Consider the following 19,637-nt stretch of genomic DNA (forward strand, 5'->3'; position numbering starts at 1 on the left):
TGAGGCTGCCCAGCCCGTAGTTCCCCAGATCTTCCTTCTTGTCCTTCTTGAAGATAGAAGTGACATTTTCCCCCTTCCAGTCCTCAGGATCTTCTCCTGATTGACCTTTCAAAGGCAATTGAGAATGCTCTTATAATAATATTGGCCAGCTTCCAAGCACTCATGGGTGCATCACATCAGGCCCCATAGACTTGTGTATGTCTGGTTTGTTTAAATATTCCTTAACCTGGTCCTCCTCCTCCAATGGTAAATCTTCCTTACTCCAGATTTCCCCACTAGTCTTAGGGGCCTGGGATTCCCTGGGATTCATGAAAGCTGATCTTACCAGTAGAGTTTGATACATTCGGTAGTACTGCTCAGATTCAGCTGGCCAGTTTCATATGCCTCCAGCCTGATTTTCTAGAGTGCTAAGAACTGGCAGCTCCAGAAGTTTTAAACTAATGTTTGGATACTTTTCCGTTTTCTCACTTTGCAGGTTGGCATCCAAAATTCAGTAATCTTTCCCAAAAGTGTTAATATTCCTGCCTATTATTCTCAATTAAACAAGGCCTCATATGCTTCCAGGACCCTGGTGCTTTGCACCCCATCCTGACATGTTAAAGACCTGTGCTGATGAACACCAACCATCAGAGAACATCTTTACAAACACACATCCCTGCTTTACTTTTCATGTAACAGCCCTTGCATATCAAAAAGATGTACTCTGCACCAGTGCATCTGTAATTACTGATAAACTATAGAATTTTATAAAGAAACAAGTAATAAAAAAGCAGACAAGATTAATACATTTATTCCAAGATAAACTCTTGAAGGCTTGGTCCACCAGTTCATCCCACATCAGTAGGCTGCATTCACAAAAGAATACAGGTTGGAGGTGATTGCTGTATTCTGTACATCTCCTCTCACTTGGATTTTAACTGAGGATTACATAACTATAGAGAAAATCTAGAAAGTGTTCCTAAATGAGATGCTCAGTGTTTGGTAGGATGAACATGGGACTCTCTCTTCCATTTTTTAAGTACTATAGCATTAGGTGGCCCAGGGCACTAAGAAAGGTAACCATCCTGGCACCTGGATTATTTTATTTTCCTAGTGTGTTGTGTCTGGACAACTGGATAACAGTTCCCTGAAATTAAAATAGAAGCAAACAACAAAGAGAAAAAGTATGTGATAATTTAATCTATGTAATAATTTATTGCAGCAAAATATTAATAAACCCAGAAACAACAGTGAATGAATCTTATAAAATGTAGGAACTTTCCTTTTCCTATCCTGTTTTGGTGATAATTTCTTACTATAACTGTTCAATATACACTGCATTGAGGGAGTATTTATTTTTGATTAAACAGGCATTTTGGAATTTGAGTCCAACATGATCTTAATTAAAGGCTGACATTTCCATTTTATATAAAACCTTTTTGTAATTAGATCTATTGTAGAAATAATTACTTTTTCTTTTTACTTACGTATATGAAACTGTATAATTATTTCTAAATATAAAAATTATGTGGACTAATGTTTCTTGGAAAGGTTAAGGACTTTATTCCAAAAGTAATTTTGAATATACATAATTTATAGAGTACCTTAATATTGATACATATTTCTCAAACTACTTCCAAAAGGGAGGGTAATTATTCCTCATAGAGTAACAGAAGATTTAATGATCAAAAATTTGTCTTACAAAATTGACTGTGGTTATTATTAAGGGTTGTTAGCAGTGGCCACCACCTCCAGCAGCCCTGGCCCAGGACTTCCTCCTGCCCGACTGCTGGAGCCCAGCCCAGGGCCCCGGAGACCTGGTACCTCTGCCTGGGCGGAGGGATGCGGCTGCCCCTTTCCCTTTTGCAGGTTCATCCAGTGGGGAAGCTGAGCACACGTCCCAGATGCACAGGACCCACACAGGACATGGACACGGCCGGCCATGCAGAGAGGGCGCTGCCTTCAACAGCACCGACGCGTAGGACTCACATCGGAGACGAGCACAGAGAGCCCCGTCCCCTCCTCCCCTTGGGCTGGCGGAGACTGAAGGTCACTCCTGCGGGCACACACACCACTGTGCAGGCTCACAAGCACACGCACAGTCGCAGATCGCCCGAGTATCAGCATGGCCCCTCTGTCCATTTGACACCCCTGCCGGGACCGCAAACTCTCTTACCCACCCCATGGGTCCCTGATTTGCCAGCTGATCCAGCTCAGCGCTTGCTGCAAAAGACATACGCACTCACACGCTCGTTTCACCGGCACCCCGCACCCACCTGTCCCCACGGACCCTCTACCCACCTGATACTCTTGCTCCAACCTGGGGCCTCCTACGTGCTGGTGAGTCCATCTTGGAGTTTGCTGTTGAATGACAGATGCAAACCCCATGCACACCCGCTTTGGGGGTGATACAGACACTTGCCCCCCGCCCCCCTCTCACCCGGCACCAGGCACACAGGCTGTGAACCATGGTCCTGCTCCAGCCACCGGTGCTGAGCCCCTCACTGACCTCACTCACACCAGCCCCCCATAGCTGGCACTCAGTCCTTGCAGCACTCACCCACATGGGACAGAGGGTGAGATCATGCGGAGACCTAGTTAAGAAAGGATGTAATAAGACAGGACAGACTGTGGTGATCGTGTACAGGGCTCCATCAAACAAGCATGTTGACCGGCCCCATTTTACATGCAACCAGCCCCTTTTATACTTCTTTCTGTCAGTTCCCCCCTTTGTTCCTCCCTGCTCCCCCTTTCCCTGCACATTCCCTCATCAGTGTGCATAGCTCCACCGACCCTCCTCCATCATCCTCCACCATGAGGTTTGCAAAGTCAAGGTTTGCTTGCAGCTTCTTGATAGCCCACTAACTACTGTGACTGACCACGTTTGTTTCTTTTTTTGTCTCCGTTACATTTGTCTGTCAAGTTTGTGTCTCAGTATTTTTCCTTGGCTTCCTTCCTTTCTATTATCCCCTTTTTGCATTGAAAAGGTCCTTGACCATACACCCTTAAAGGAGCAGATGCTATCTCCTTCCACACACCCTTGGAGTTTATTCCATGGCTTGGACGGACCACATGTCTATTCCTTGTAGGCTTCAAAAGAAAAGACTCCAGAACATGGAGTCAGAGTTTAACTCTGCCACAAGATATGATATTAATTATAAAAGCTAAATATGTATTATTTAATCTACTACTGCCAAGTATTTTTGGTGCTTATGGACACGAAAGGAAGCCCCTGACTTGAAGAGATTACCATGTTTAAATAGAAGGTAGTTAGAAAAAAGGCTCACTTCACTGAAGTCGGGTTAATCTTTCTAGAGACATTCTATCATCAGTGAACGAAGAAGTGTCTCCAGAAGGCTATTCAGACTTACCCTTAACTCCCCTAGAGGAAATCCTCTCTCTTTCTGGAGAAGGAGCCATGTAAGATTAACCTTGTAAGAGACATTGTCAGCACTACCAGGCCAGTGTCAGTCAACTTTGGAAAAATGCTCTGTTTATTCTTCCTCCATGCTCTCCATTTGTATGCCATCCCACATTTGCCGTGCCATACCCTGAGTGGAGGGCTGCAGGTCTGGATATGAAAGGGCAAACAATGCACCACAAAGAAGGTCAGAAAGAGGAAAATTGTCAGAAGAGAAAGAAAATTAAAGGGAAGTGAGAGAGACTATGCCCAGTATTAAAAGTATCAAAAACCAGAACTAAACAGTACCAGGGACCTAATCTGGGTGCTGGAAGGGCCTGTGTAGACTGATCTTGGAATGTGCATCATCACATAGCCCTAGCTAGAGCCTTCATCAGCAGATACTTCCACGTCTGTCAGTCTCCATGGCCTGGTTTCTCTCCTGAGGGAGGCAGGATTAGAGCATGCTGGTGCATGCTTCAGCTCTGATCAGCAGAGACACAACTTGAAAGTAATCTCAGGCTTCCCCATTTACACATACCCTGACTCAATCTCAGAAGGAACCCCCCTCTTCACTAGGTGGGAAATTAATGTGACTAATCCCCTAATGTGGTTTCCTAAACTACAGTCAGACAGCGTGAAAGTTGCCCTTCATTGCCTAATTAAAAATACATTTTCTATTTGACACCTTTTGAAGCAGATGATGTGTTGTGATTATGTGTTCATATCCAACATTCTGATGATTCTGCAGTATTTGCTCACAGTCAGTCCCAGGGTCTTGAAATAATTCATACCTCTGGTGATATTTCTTGGATCAAACCACAGGTTAAGGTGAACTGCTGGTTGGGCTACAGAAGTTATACTTGACTACATCTGTGGCTGTTAAGAAATCTTAGTGAAAAAATCAATTGTACCTCCCTGCTATATTTGGCAATAAAAGTTCTCGTATCAAGAAAAGAAAATTGCTTGTTATAAATGAATGCTTCATTTTTCATACTAGTCATTCATTCTCACAAGGGATAACTGTTGTACATTTAAACTACATGCCTTTTTCAGAAGCAGCATTTAAATACATGTATCTACAGTCAAAATTAGAGTCCAAAACATTGCTTGGAGTACCCAAACCTGGTAATGCCTGAACTTACTGGGAGTCTCCGTCATTTGGCTATGAAATTTTCAGTGTATGGTTTGTTTGGTTTGGGGCATGCTGTAAGTTTTTGAAAAACTTTTGGAAAACACCTTAGACACTCAGTACCATCTTTCCATAAGATCCATCCAGAAAAACAGCGAATGAAAGCTTATATCCAATGAGGGATCCCATACAGAAGGCAATTACAGAATGCTCCTTAACATACATCCACAGGATCTGGCTCCTCAAACGATAAATTTCCTGACATTTTCTCTTAAATTGGGACTGAGGAATCATTTTTGCTCACCAAAGAATGGGGACATTTTGCCCTCTTTAGCATGAAAGTTTTTAACTCTGAGCTTCTCTTTGCCAGGATATTGTCTTAGAGAAGGATTTTGCTCTCCCCCAGTAAAGCTGGGCCACTGCAGCAAAATAACTCTTATCTGAGTGTATCAGAGAGCAGATGAGCAGATGAGATGAGCAGAGGAGCATGAGGATGTAGCCTACTGCTTCAGGTCATCTAAGAAATGGAAACCATGCCCTTTACTCTGATAGCAGGCACCATCACCACCATCTGTGCAGGTCTTTTTAAGAATGAATATAGACAACTTGTCTGAAGAGGAGTCTAGACTCTGTGGCTCCTCAGTAGACGAAGGAGGAATCTACATTGGTGCTTTCACTCGTACTGAGAATGCACGTTGCAAGAGAATCTCTGAGGCTTCCTTATTGACTGTGCTTTGACTCACATCATGCACACACAAACTGAATTTATTTTGGGTGGAACTGAACTGGAAGGTGTGCTCCTGATATGCTCCAGGCACTGGTGAGCATTCAGGCACTAGTGAGCATTCAGTCACAGGGACCAAGCCATCCTACTCCTAGGAAAAGCCCTCTGAAGCATTTACAGTGTGGATGTCAGATCCTCAGCACCAACTATTTTCCTTGATGAATTTGGGTCTCAGTGGACTTCCCTACTTGCTAATGTAGACAGATCCAAAATAATTTCTGGCTTGATTGTCAAAATTCTAAAAGGGGTAGGTTTTAAGACCCTTTCATTTCCATGAGTTTCTCCTCAGGCAGCTTTATGCTCCTTCTCAATTTGAGTGTAGTTTTTTATCAGCTATCCTGAGGCATCTGTATCGGGGTACAAGAGATGGGGTGTTGAATTTTAGGTTTCATGTGATGGGCTTAAATTGTAAGAGCTTAAGTTGACAAGGGAGTCTTGGACAAATAATAGGTCCAAGACCTCAATTCATAACTCCTTAAAGTGTATTTCTCTATTTTCTAAATAGATATGGATTTCTAGTTTTGTTTTTCTGGTTGAACTCAGTAGCACTGGAGGACTCACTTAAATGCTCTTCTAAATAATTTCTAAATATGACACGTACATACAAAAAACTTCTGTAAATTGTAATCTGTGAGTTAATATGCTAATAGGTAAGACAGCAAATCAATTGACCAGAGATATTAACAACCCCACATAAAATTCAATCTGTTACTTTGGTTTTTTTTTTAATTACTTCATTTTGAAGAAAAGTTCATACTATCAACAAAAGATTCAGGTTTTGATTGAATGTCAGAGTGAGGTCAGTGTATTTTTATCAGAGCCTCTGCAATGATTCATCCATCTGCTGGCTCATTGCTTTCTTGTTCATATATGCTATCAGAGGTGTTGCTTCTCCCTTGTATTTATTTTGATATTAAACCAAAAGCAATGACCAAAATGCCCATTTCTTTAATTTTCCCAATCCCATTCTGTTAATGCAGGATGATTTCAGTAAGTGTAATTCCTAAATGTTCATAATTTAGCACAGATTTCTATTTATAATGATTAAATATTTACAGCAAAAGCAGACGAATTTTCTATGTCAATTGCCATTCATTAGTAATGGGTCAATTTTGAGTCAAAATTTATGTTACCTTTTAAATGATGGGAGTATATTCTCTTTTTGTTACATAAATCTGATCTGTAAAACTCACAAATGAAATGACTGCTTTCCTCTCCTGTCTGCTAGTACATTGGATTAATAAACCTTCATGAAATAAAAACTAATAAACCTTCATAAAATAAGAATTGTCCCCTAAACAATAATCTTTCAAAGAAGTAAATTCTTTCTTTCTTTGCATGTGTTCCTTCTCTATTTTACTTATAAATTTCTATCACCAGGAAATCTCCCCCAGCTATATCTACTTATGCTTATGTCTATGTCTATATCTATATGTGTCTGTGTATGTAAATATATGTAAAACAAATCTGTTTATGGTGTGTCACCTACACATGCTGCACAATAGTTTCTTTAATCAGCAAGCATCTAAAATGTAATGCCATTTTACCACTACGGACACAAAGTCCAGTCTCATGTAGACTGTAATCTTCTTACGCATGTAGAACTTCGGAATTATGCTGGATACACACTTCTGTAAAATGAATATCTAAAAAATCAGATTTAACCAACAGTTTCAAGGTTTGGTAGCTGTATGTATTTTTCCTGGTCAAACAGAAGCCAGACATGGGCTGGAAGGAGACCTGCAGAATTTAGCAGGGAATATTTCTGATTTCTGCAGCCTCCTTTAAGCCACTATTAACTCTCAGATGATTCTTGCTGATGTTGCAAACTCTACCTGCAAATAGTAGGTGGATCCTCAGCCCTTAGAAACTCAGTCTTTCAAGGTTTCTTTGGCTAAAAATCCTCAAGTCTGTATTACTAAACTTTTCTGATTTATAGATTATTTCAGCTTTAAGAAATAATCTTACTTTTTTAAGTTTTCCTGAGATTTGTAATTTTTAATATTGATTTTTCCTTTTTCGTTATGTATATTGCAGCAGTAAATCTAATACAATATATTTGAAGAGTACTATCTATTTTTCATTTATTTTTATATTAAATCAGAGCAGTGTTCAGACTTATGCAGTTGCTAAGTTTGTTAACATGTAAGGATGTAGTAGTTGTTTTCTACTATGCAAAATTATGCTGTCATTTGTATCTATGCACATGCACATGTATTAAACTGAGGTCTGAGTTTCAGTCTCTGAATTCATTAATCTACCCAGTAATCTGAAGAATCCAAATAATCCAATATTTTAAATGACAAATGTGTTCTTTGATTACTCAGCATTAAAATCTGAACAGACACAGTTTCTAATGTAGATACAAAATGGGAAAAGCACTATATGTTGCTGATGGAATTTCCACAAATTAATGCAACTCTCCTACAACTTATACAAAAGCAACAATTATTTTTTGTAGAAAAACTGTGTATTACCTATTCATTAGTATGCAACAGCTACTCTCTAAATTATTAACCCATAACAGTAACTTAAAAATAGCTATGATTTCTATGATGAAAGAAAAAGACCCAGAGTATTAGCCCACAGCAAGGGAAGAAAAGAAAACTATTCAAACACTATAATGATAGGTGTTCCTAAGAACATAAAATTAAAAAATATCATACTATTAAGCTATTTAAAGTGGTGTATGAAAAGGTACAATAATTAAAGAAGGAAGGAAGACAAATATCTTGCAGTTAAACTAAATTTTGAGATGAGAAACTTTTTAAAGTTCTGATAAAATCTGTCTGATAACACTAGTTGAAAGACATGAGCAAAATCTAAATCATACTATCTGATATTGCCTGTAAGCTCCTACAATTAAGTACCTTTTTCAGCTCTGCCAAGAAACCTGTTCCCAATTAATTTACTAAAATTTAGGAACCAGGTGGATAGAGGCTCAGCAAATAGCTGTCACCTAAGACAATGAAACCAACTCCCTACCTGCAGGTTTTAGACCAAATATCACCAATGATAGTGCCTCCTGTAATTTGCTTTTGGCAAGGACAGACTGCAAAAGTGGTTCCACTGGGCCAGAACTAAATTATGTCAGCTCAGCTACTTCTTGTTTATTTTACCTCCTGCTCAAGGATAAGAACTAAAATAAAAGAAAATAATGCATAAAGGAAAACGTGAAGGGTCACATTCTCCCAGTTTAATACCAGTTCATACTCAGACAAAACACTTAAAAGTCAGAATGTCTTGGATGGAAGTCGCCCATGAATATGGGGCAAGAAGATCAGCCAGCAATGCCTTGAAGTCCTGAGAGATGAAGTAGATCTTTCGCAGATTTTAAGCTCCATGTGAAAACAAACCTTGATTCTCTGGTTTTTTTCACTGAAGAATCATCACATTTTAAATTGTGTAGTCAAAGAAATAGAGGAAATTCATACTGGCAGCCTGCCACATTGGCATAACTGCAAGGACAATTCTGGACAATGAAGACGTAAGATGCAGCCATTACCCCTGGGGCAGGGAGTGAATTCACAGAAGCACAGGATCACACTATTGCTGAGGTTGGAAGGGACCTCTGGAGTTCATCTAGTCCCACCCTCTGCTCAAAGTAAGGTCAGCTAGAACAGGTCACCCAGGACCTATCTCCAATGATGGAGACGCCAAAACCTCTCTGGGCAACCTGTTCCAGTGTTTGATGACTCTCAGAGTAAAAAAGGGTTTTTCTATGTTTAAGTGGAATTTCCTATATTCGAATTTATGCCCATTGCCTCTTGTTCTTTCCCTGGATACCACTGACAAGTGTCTGGCTCTATCTTTTCTATTACCTCTGAGCTACACATTGATATATGTGTATAAATCTTCTCCAGGATTAACAACCCCAGCTCTCTAGCCTTTCCTTGGATAACAGATGCTCCAGTCCCTTAGCCGTCTGTGTGGCTCTCACTGGACCCACAGCAGTATACCCACGCCTCTCCTGTACTGGGGAGCCTAGGACTGGACAGAGCACTGCAGATGTGTCTCACCAGAGTGGGCCAGAGGGGAAGGGTCCTCTCCTAGACCTAATGGCAGCACTCTTCCTAATGTAGCTCAGGATGCCATTGGCTTTCTTTGCCATGAGAAAGCCTCGTGGTCAGCTGCCTCATGGTCACTTTGCTGTCTGCCAGGAACCACAGGGCATTTTTCTGACAAACTGCTTTCCATCTGGTCAGCTGCAAGCCTGTACTGGTCCATGGGATTATTCCTTTCCAAGTGCATTTGACTTTTTGACACCCTTTTCCAACTACCACCACCTCTATCATAGTCCTTCCTTGATGAGCTTGAGGAGTGGGGCGTGGGAGGTGGGAGGTGGAAGACATTCTGAAAGCTAACAAGGAAGCCAAAGGCTTCCCAAATACAGCATCCACAAACACCCTGCCTGTACTGTGGAGTATTAGGCAACATTGCCAATGTTTGGAGTGTCTATCACCAGGATATACATTTTCTCTTCCACTCTATCACAAGGATGCATGTTTACTTCTCCACAATATATATTTTCTTCAGTGTATTTTACATTAGTCTATCAAACTGTCTGCTTACCTACCAAGAGAAAATATGGTTAACATGTCAAGGAGTGATGTGGGTCTTTATTAATCTAGGCAAGTCTTGAATAAGTACAGTACCTAGAAAATGTAAATAGGAACATGCTTTTGTTGAAATATCAGATCTAAAGCTGTTCTTAAAAAGAAGATAACCTTGTCACAAGACGAAAGAAAGAGAAAGGTACATGGAAGATGGTCATGTACTTTCTCTGCAGTTTTGTCAGTTATGTTGCATTGGATTTTTGAACTTAACTTTGTGCAATGGAAATGCACATCTTATTGTTTGTCGGCCAAAAATTAGTGAAAATACCACATTACACTTATTTTCTTTGTCATTCCCTCATATTTTTGATTATGTCACTGGATTAGAGGGAACTGATTTTTATTCAGCCAAATTAAACAAGGTCTCCCAGAATGGCATTTACATGGACTGCGATCCCAAGTGTGATCTGAATTGCTGTGGATTTGGAATTGCAGTAAGTGGGAGCACAAGCAAATGCTATGCAAGTGTCCCTCCATTGTTATCAGTTTTGTTATCAGATGGGATGTTTTATTGTTCAGGTTTTAATTACATACTTCTAATTGATAAAATTATGTGAATTTTGTGAATTTTGAATTATTTTGCATGTCACTTGTGTTTGTAAAACTAGGCTAAAATTATGTCTTTTCTCACAGTAAGGACGGGACATTCTTTTATTTGTTTTTTTGTTCGTAAATTCTAGGCCCTTTTTTGAAGAACTGAGGCCTGGTCAGAGTGCTGTTTATTATTCCTTTCTAAGTCATTTGGTTTCACTGAATTGCATCCTGTTTATTTTGGGTTATTTCTTTATTTTGTTGAGAGTATTTTGAATTTTAACGCTCATCACCAAAGCACCTGAATCTATTCCAGCTTGACATGACCTACAACACTGACTTCCACAGGTTTGTAGAGACTCACAGTTTACTCCCAAATAGTCTGCAGGAGCAACAATTACAGGATAAAATTGTCTATGCTGGACAATCTCCATCTCCCTGAAAAAGTTTTGGAAGTTCACCAATTGATTGAAAACTCTTAGAATAAACATGCCTTATAGTTGCATCACATGAATCAGCCTAATGTAGTATTTTAGCTAGCAGACATTGAAATCAACAAACAAATAGACCTCATCTATTAAACTATATATTTAGAAAACCTTTCTGTTCCAAGAATGGATGGTAAGCCTATAAATTTAATAGGTTCAAAAATCAGTAGTGCTAGCTATCCTAAAGAATGGCTATAATATTAAGAATAAATATACAATCAAAAAGGCATGAATATTTGAAGACTTTTCAGTGGTGTTCAAATGGAAGATTTTACATCACCTATGTGACCATGAGCTCTGAGGTGCATATGAACCAGTCAGAGATCACAAAAATTTTGTTTTTAAAGGCACTGTAACTATATATGCCAAACTTTCAAAGAATATAATAAATTTTGGTAATTTAAAAAAATGTTACCTCACATAGATATGTAAGAGGTTCCATTGTACTTGTTTTGTATATTTGGGCTATTTATGTTGGAAAATGGGGTTTTTTTAGCAGACATAAATTCGAAGTATTTATCCATCTCTGATGACAGCTGACAATAGTGGCAATGAGGGTTCAACCAGCTGTAAAACAGACTGTGGGATGAGTAATTTCCTGTGCTGCTGGAATCTGAAAGCAGGGCTTGAAGTTGAGATGTTAGCCTGGCAGACCCATGGCTAAACATTCTGCACGAGAACATGCTGCTACAACAAACGCTTGCTCAAACAGACACATAAGCTGTCTGAGGAATACACATGTGAGAATAAATATGAATGTTTTCATGAGATTTGATTTTAATTATTTTCTGCCCATCCCTGCTACTCCTCCAGAATTTCTAGAGCTGGGATTAGTTCAGTACATGATTACGTAGTCCACAGTTTGAAAAACAGATTGCACCTGGATGTGAAATGTGAACAGTTGGGACAGTACAGTTATTGTTCAGGGTATGTAAAATGCTTAAACAAGAAGCAAGTTCTCCACTGGAGGCAAATGTGCCAATTGCATATATCTGTTGGCCATAAATGATAATCAGTAACTGTTAAACTAAGTTTTACCTAATTATTCTTTTACAGATTTTTTTGTAAAAGGAATGCAAGTCTGCATTCTTAATATTATCACTGAACTATTATCTAGGAAAATCAAGGATGATCGACTAAATCCATATATGTCTTTTCAAAAGACTACATTTTTGTCAGGTGTGATGCAGAACTATTTTCCCAGTGTTTTTCATACAATATTTGATGCTTTATCCTTTTAAATCTATTTAAAAGTATGCAAAACACCTTTAATGTGTTGGAGGAGCTCTTAGAACAGCACAGCACAAATAAAGGGCTTAGGCCCTTTATTTTATTTTTTAGTTTTTAAAGGGCTTCCAGATTCCCCAGCAGGATGATTCAGAGCTTCTAAATTCAACATTTTGGATCTCCATAAAGGCAATGGAAAGAGATAAATGAAGATCAGAACACTAATTCTCTAGCTGAAGGTGATTGCCCACTGAGCAGTGCTCGCTTTTTTTTAAGGTAGCAGAAGAGTAGAGGTAGATCCCACTGGTCCAATTAAGTTTGATGAATGAAATACCTCTGAAATGAGAAACTTGCTTCCAGTTTCTGTGTGTCCCAAGGAAGTTCCAATCCACATATTTGAACACAAATCCACTCCCAGGGAGTTCCTAAATAATCTGTTGGCTACACCCTATTGAAATTGGGTTAATAAGCAGCCAAGAGCATCGGCACTAGAATGGCTACTAAAAGAAGGAACCTGATCATGTAACCCAGCGGTTACCTGGGAGGTATGTAGGAATCTGCAGTCTAGTCCTGTTACAGTAATTTTTCAAGAGATTCTTCAATATAAAACACAGAAGCAATCCTGACAGCAAGGACTGGAATGAGAGGTTTCTCCTTTGCTTCCTCCATCTGAAGAATCTTGCTTTCTCCCTTTAGCCCCACAGGACAGCAGCGTCAACAGAGATGGTCTCCTAATCTGTCAAGCTTTTAGGTTACTGATCATGTCTCTCTCCTGGGAGTTAAGAAATACTGATGGAAACCTCTTCAGATAGAGGGACACCTACAGTGCAAATTTCCTGTTACATAATGGCTGAGACCATTATTTAATAAGGTTGACTCTACTCTCACCTCTTTTTCAAAGAATGAGTTTTTCTTTATTTAAAGGCACCTAGAATCAGGAGAAGACTTGATCTGTAAATTTCTGTTTCACTTAAACACATATCTCCAGGGAGGTAATTAACCCCAAGGGTAAACAAATTTCAGAAGCACATCTCAACATTTTTTATTGTGTAGCTTATGCATTACCTCTGCTCAGCTTGTGTTCTTTTGTGAATCTGACTGTTAGACACATAACACTTCATGGCACTTCCTACGCAATGTACAGGAGCTGTAGGTCTGTGAACCTGTCCTGGGGATACCTCAGGTACTAAGGAAGGGCAAAGCTGGATATGTGCCTTGTGGATCTGCACATACATAAATTCCTTGTACATCATCATCAAAAAAAATTCAGCTATGCATCGTCCTCTTTCAAATAAAAAGTAGTTTAAAATCTTTAAATTGGTGAAATGACTCAGCAGAAATAAAGCAGTATTAACCACCGAGGTGTCTGAATCAAAGCAAGCTTACATAATGCTGAAAGTCACACTCAGTCCTTGAATTTAAGTTAGCCTTCAAAACCTCAATGTCCAGCCTTAGTCTTGCTTCGTTATTTCCTGCAGCCATTGCTATTGCCTTTCCCCTAAATCAAAGACGGATCAAAGGCGGGATAAGGACTCCTAACAAGCTGGAAACCTTCTTTGCTCTTTGCAGTTTGTCACAGGGAAATGCTGGAGGGATTAAAATGCTAGCAAGGACTGTAAATACATGTTAAGATTACCCTGAAGCAATCCAACACTACCGCAGTAAAGTCTCGTGTCACCATATGCATACATTGATGAAATGTGTTGCAAAGTACCGTTCAGGGAAAACAGAAATAAAAGCAAAGAAGATAGTGTAAAACTGCATTAGTAATGTGATAAACTGTAAAGGAATAAAAATAATGAAATGTAGAAAGTAGAATCTGTTTCCGTCAAAATCAGTCTGGAAAAGAAAAGCACATTTTACAGGGAAATGTTTGGAGTCTATTATATGATCAGTTTCAACTGAAAATAAAAACCTCTACAGTCTCATAAAAGAGATAATACCTGTAGTATTTGTACTCTTTATGGGATTTTCTGCTTTGAAGAATATGGAGAACATCGGTTATTCATGATGTGACCAGTTACTCATGAGAGCTATTAAGCTCTTTCAGACTTAATTCTAGAAAGTAGTGAGACCTTCAGTGAAGATTTGATGGTAGACACTAAACTTAAATTGAGTAATCACAAGCTGATTCAACTGAATGGAAAATAAATAAACAGAATGCTAAAGCTAAAGCTTTTTTTTCCAAGAAGGAATCTGTAGCTAAGGGTTTGAGTCCATATTATGAACCTTTAAGAACGGACAAAGTGCTTTAAGTTCCATCCTTCCTTTGCCTACTGTCAGTCACAGATTCCTATCCCTTTCCTCTTCACCTCTTCACAGAAGTTGGAGATACTCTTTCTTGTGCCTTTTAAGCTGGTAATTTAGTTTGCTTTAAACTGTATCTGTAAAATGACACAATTAGGTGAAAAAATTATCATTTTCTTGTTGTTAGAAGTCTCGCTGAAGTCAGCTGGGGTCAGGTTGCTCAGAGGCTTAGTTGTCAAATAGTATATGGAATTTCTTTTAAGCTGAATATAAAATTTTGTGATGCTTGCAGCTCACATCAAGAAGAAAACACAGTGAGGCCCCGTGTCTCCACAAATGAAAAGCCATTTCATACAGAATATTAGAAATAAATAAGAGACTAAAAGAACAAAGGAGAAAATACAACGTAATGAAGAAAGTTGAGTTATAATTTTTAGTAAATCACTCAATCTGGGATTTATGCTGCATGACCATAGTATAATGCCCATTTGTCTAATGTCAAATTTTTAGAACAAGGTTTAAGGGAAAGACAGGCTTCAGTGGATATGATTAGAATTAAGCAAGTCCCTAAGCCAGAAACCTGAACACAAACAGTCTAAACTTTGCCTAATCAAAATCCTGATCAGAATTCTATGTCACGAGCCCATCTTTAATTGAAATTGATCTCAACAAGGGTTTAAGAAGGAAGGGGGCAAGTAAGGCCAGTGTGGCTAATTAAGAAGTATGAAGCAATAAATCAATAAGCATTAAATGCTCACAAACCAAAAACTGCCCAGTAGAGAAAGTAGGGAGTGTGACCACAGTGAAGATAGAAGCAATCTTAGGAACAGAGAAATGAAAAAAGAATCTTTTGAATGGGCACGGCTAAACAATATTTCAAAGCTTAAAAGTGTCTTGGCTATGATTAGTGTCCTCTGGGACAATGGTTTAGAGCCCATTATCTGGTATTTGTTTGAAGTCATAAACCAGCTTCTAAAACATTCTGAGTTTTTGTTGGTTAGTTTTTTAATATTTTAGAGTTTATGTGAGGTTCCTAGAGCTATTAAGCTTTTTTCTAAACACTATTCAACTAGGCCACAGAAGAGGTTAAAGATGAGATGAATAACCAGCTCTCCATACCACTGTACTTCTGAGCATACGCAGTGCCTGAACTGGATCCTGTAGGAAACTCTAACTGACCAGGAACATGCCTAGTGACTTGGAGCTGAGAAGCTCTGAACAGTGAGATTTCTAGGTTGCCTTTTTGGACATAAACTTCTACATTCTACGCTAAAGTTACACAGCAAGGATATAAAATGTCATTTGTAGTGTTAAACACAGAATTTGATTTTAAAATAGCAAGCATCAAATGCTCACTGTGAGCTGATCAGGATATGTAGCAAAAACCTCAGAATTAGCAAATATATTGAGATAAGCAAAATAATGAGTAATTTCAATGTTTTCAGACACTGAATACATTTCTGTCTCTTTGTTGAAAATTTAAACTCCCCAGGAACTCCTGTAATCCCTCAGACCATTCACTTCAGCCTAGTTTGGCAACCCTTAGATGTCTGAAAGGGACTTTGAAGCGGTTACTATATCAACTTCTTTTTATCTAATGATAGCTGACCGTATTATGTGTTTCCCAGCATAATTCAAACCAGGTCCCTAGCAATAATGATAGTTCAAGGATGTGCTAAACTCTAATGATTTCTGTCTAATATTGTGCCAGCATTGAATGGTCAAGGTTCAGTGGACCCCTAACTGTTCTTCCTCTCTAGCCGTGCTTTCTTGTTAGTGTAGGGAAAAAGCCTGCTATACAGTACTCTAGTTTAAAGAAAGTTACCAGTTGTTCTATGAAATTATTTGCTAGTCAAATTTCCATTTTTATCTCCTGCATATGCCAGTTATGCTGATCTTCCATTCCTTAGTTTTTCTAAAATAAGAGTCTCTTTAAAACTAAAGGCTGCTATACTCAATACCAGAAATGGCAGCTTTTCCATTTCTTTAGGAAAAAGCTTTATTTACAAACATCCTATTTTCATATATTGCAGATCACTCTTTAATGTATGGGCTATTTATTTGCTGTTTCTCATTCTCGTTTTTATGATGTTAACTCCAGTAATTTATTCCATTAAGAAGATATGAGACAAGTATTAAAAAAATAAGTTTAAAATATCCAGATAATACTTTTCCACATATTCTCAAAGTTTATCCAATGTCATCCTTTACTAATAGCTATTACTGACAGAGAGATTGCAATATCTTCGGCAGCCATACTGTATTTCTTCTATAAGGAAATACTGACAGCCTTTCTATAAGCAAATTGTCGTGGTTTAGCTTCAGTTGGCAACTAAGCCCCACACAGCTGCTCGTTCACCCCCCCCCCCCCATATGGGATGGGGGAGAAAATCGGAGGAGTAAAAGTAAGAAAACTCGTGGGTTCAGATAAAGACAGTTTAATAGGTAAAGCAGAACCGGCACACGCAAGCAAAGCAAAACAAGGAATTCATTCACTGCTTCCCATGGGCAGGCAGGTGTGCAGCCATCTCCAGGAAAGCAGGGCTCCACCACACGTAATGGTGACAAACCGTGGTGTTTGGGAAGACAAACACCATCACTCTGAAAGTCTCCCCCTTCCTTCTTCTTCCCCTAGATTTATATACTGAGCAGATGTCATATGGTATGGAATGTCCCTTTGGTCAGTTGGGGTCAGCTGTCCCAGCCATGTTCCCTCCTAACTTCTTGTGCACCCCCAGCCTACTCGCTGATGGGGTGGGGTGAGAAGCAGAAAAGGCCTTGACTCTGTGCAAGCACTGCTCAGCAGTAGCTAAAACATCCCTGTGTTATCAACAGTTGTTTTCAGCACAAATCCAAAACATCGCCCCATACCAGCTACTATGGATAAAATTAACTCTATCCCAGCCAAAACCAGCACAACATCTGATAGATGTAAACGGGACATAAACAGGGCATTTACACACAACCGTTCTTAGAGTAGCTTCAAAATGTTTGTAGTTATATGGAAGGATATCATTCTACCATTCCCCTCACAGAAGTGGAGCAGGGTCTCCCAGTCAAAGGGATTGCTCTCTTTTAACACTGTTAAGTTTGTATGGTTTGGATGTGTGTCTCATTAAATCAAGATAGTCTTTTAGCTAGAATACTCATTCTTCCTAGTTTTGTAATTCAGGTTCATTTGAACCTCTTACAGAATCACAGAGTCACAGAATCATGTAGGTTGGAAAAGACCTTTAAGATCATCAAGTCCAACCGTAAACCTAACACTACCAAGACCACCGCTACACCATGTCCCTAAGCACCTCATCCAAACGTCTTTTAAATACTTCCAGGGATGGTGACTCAACCACTTCCCTGGGCAGCCTGTTCCAATGCTTGAGAACCCTTTCAGTGAAGAAAAATTTCCTAATATCCAGTCTAAACCTCCCCTCGTGCAACTTGAGGACATTTCCTCTCGTCCTATCACTTGCTACCTGGGAGAAGAGACCAACCGCCACCTCCCTACAACCTCCTTTCAGGTAGTTGTAGAAAGCAATAAGGTCTCCCCTCAGCCTCCTCTTCTCCAAGCTAAACTACCCCAGTTCCCTCAGCTGCTCCTCATAAGACTTCTGCTCCAGACCCTTCACCAGCTTCGTTGCCCTTCTCTGGACATGCTCCAGCACCTCAATGTCTCTCTTGTAGTGAGAGGCCCAAAACTGAACGCAGTATTTGAGGTGGAGCCTCACACCAAGTGCAGGGGCACGATCACTTCCCTACTCCTGCTGGCCACGCTATTTTTGATACAAGCCAGGATGCCATTGGCTTTCTTGGCCACCTGGGCACACTGCTGGCTCATATTCAGGTGGCTGTCAACCAACACCCCCAGGTCCTTTCCCTTCAGGCAGCTTTCCAGCCACTCTTCCCCAAGCCTGTAGCGTTGCATGGGGTTGTTGTGACCCAGGTGCAGGACCCAACACTTGGCCTTGTTGAACCTCATACAGTTGGCCCCAGCCCATCGATCCAGTCTGTCCAGGTCCCTCTGTAGACCCTTCCTCCCCTCAAGCAGATCAACAGTCCCACACAACTTGGTGTGATCTGCAAACTTACTGAGGGTGCACTCGATCCCTTCCTCCAGATCATTGATAAAGATATTAAACAGGACTGGCCCCAACACAGAGCCCTGAGGGACACCACTTGTGACCAGCTGCCAGCAGGATTTAACTCGATTCACCACAATTCTTTGGGCCTGGCCATCCAACCAGTTCTTTACCCAGCGAAGAGTACACCCGTCCAAGCCATAGGCAGCCAGTTTCTCCAGGAGAATGCTGTGGGAAACCGTGTCAAAGGCTTTACTGAAGTCTAGACAGACAAAATCCACAGCCTTCCCCTCATCCATTAGGCAGGTTGCCTTGTCATAGAAGGAGATCAGGTTGGTCAAGCAGGACCTGCCTTCCCTAAACCCATGCTGGCTGGGCTTGATCCCTTGGTTATCCTCTACATGCCATGTGATGGAACTCAGGATGATCTGCTCCATCAGCTTCCCTGGTACCAAGGTCAGGCTGACAGGCCTGTAGTTCCCCAGGTCCTCCTTCCGGCCCTTCTTGAAGATGGGTGTCACATTCGCTAATGTCCAGTCAGCAGGGACCTCCCCAGTTAGCCAGGACTGCTGGTAAATGATGGAAAGGGGCTTGGTGAGCACATCTGCCAGTTCCTTCAGTACTCTCGGGTGGATCTCATCAGGCCCCAGAGACTTGTGAATGTCTAAGTGGTGCAGCAGGTCACTAATAATTTCCCCCTGGATTATGGGGGCTCCATTTTGGTCCATGTCCCTACCTTCGGACTCAGGGGGCTGGGTACCCAGAGAACAAGTGACTAAGGAATGCCACTAAATGTAATCCATTTTGCTGGTCTGGAAGAACTCTTCTGGTTACAAATGTATTCCCTTTTTTATACTAAATATGATAACAGCTGAAATCAACTTAATTTATTTTTCTAAGTATTAATAAGTCACACAAACACAAACACAGTCATATCATGATGTCATTACTCAGTGAGCCACAAGGCATAAATTTTCTCTTTCAGGTTATTATGGTGACTAAGTGGCAATTGCTGAATTAAAAGCAGTGTTTTGTTCATTAACTGTCCTCATGACAAACCTAAAACAAACAAAAGAAGTATAATTTCACAAATTAAGTAGTCAAATTTTGGAAATCCTTCTCAGAGCAGGCTGTGCATGTTGAAAATATAGCTAGGA

The sequence above is a fragment of the Mycteria americana genome, chromosome 3 (assembly GCF_035582795.1).
Source record: "Mycteria americana isolate JAX WOST 10 ecotype Jacksonville Zoo and Gardens chromosome 3, USCA_MyAme_1.0, whole genome shotgun sequence".
NCBI lineage: Eukaryota > Metazoa > Chordata > Aves > Ciconiiformes > Ciconiidae > Mycteria > Mycteria americana.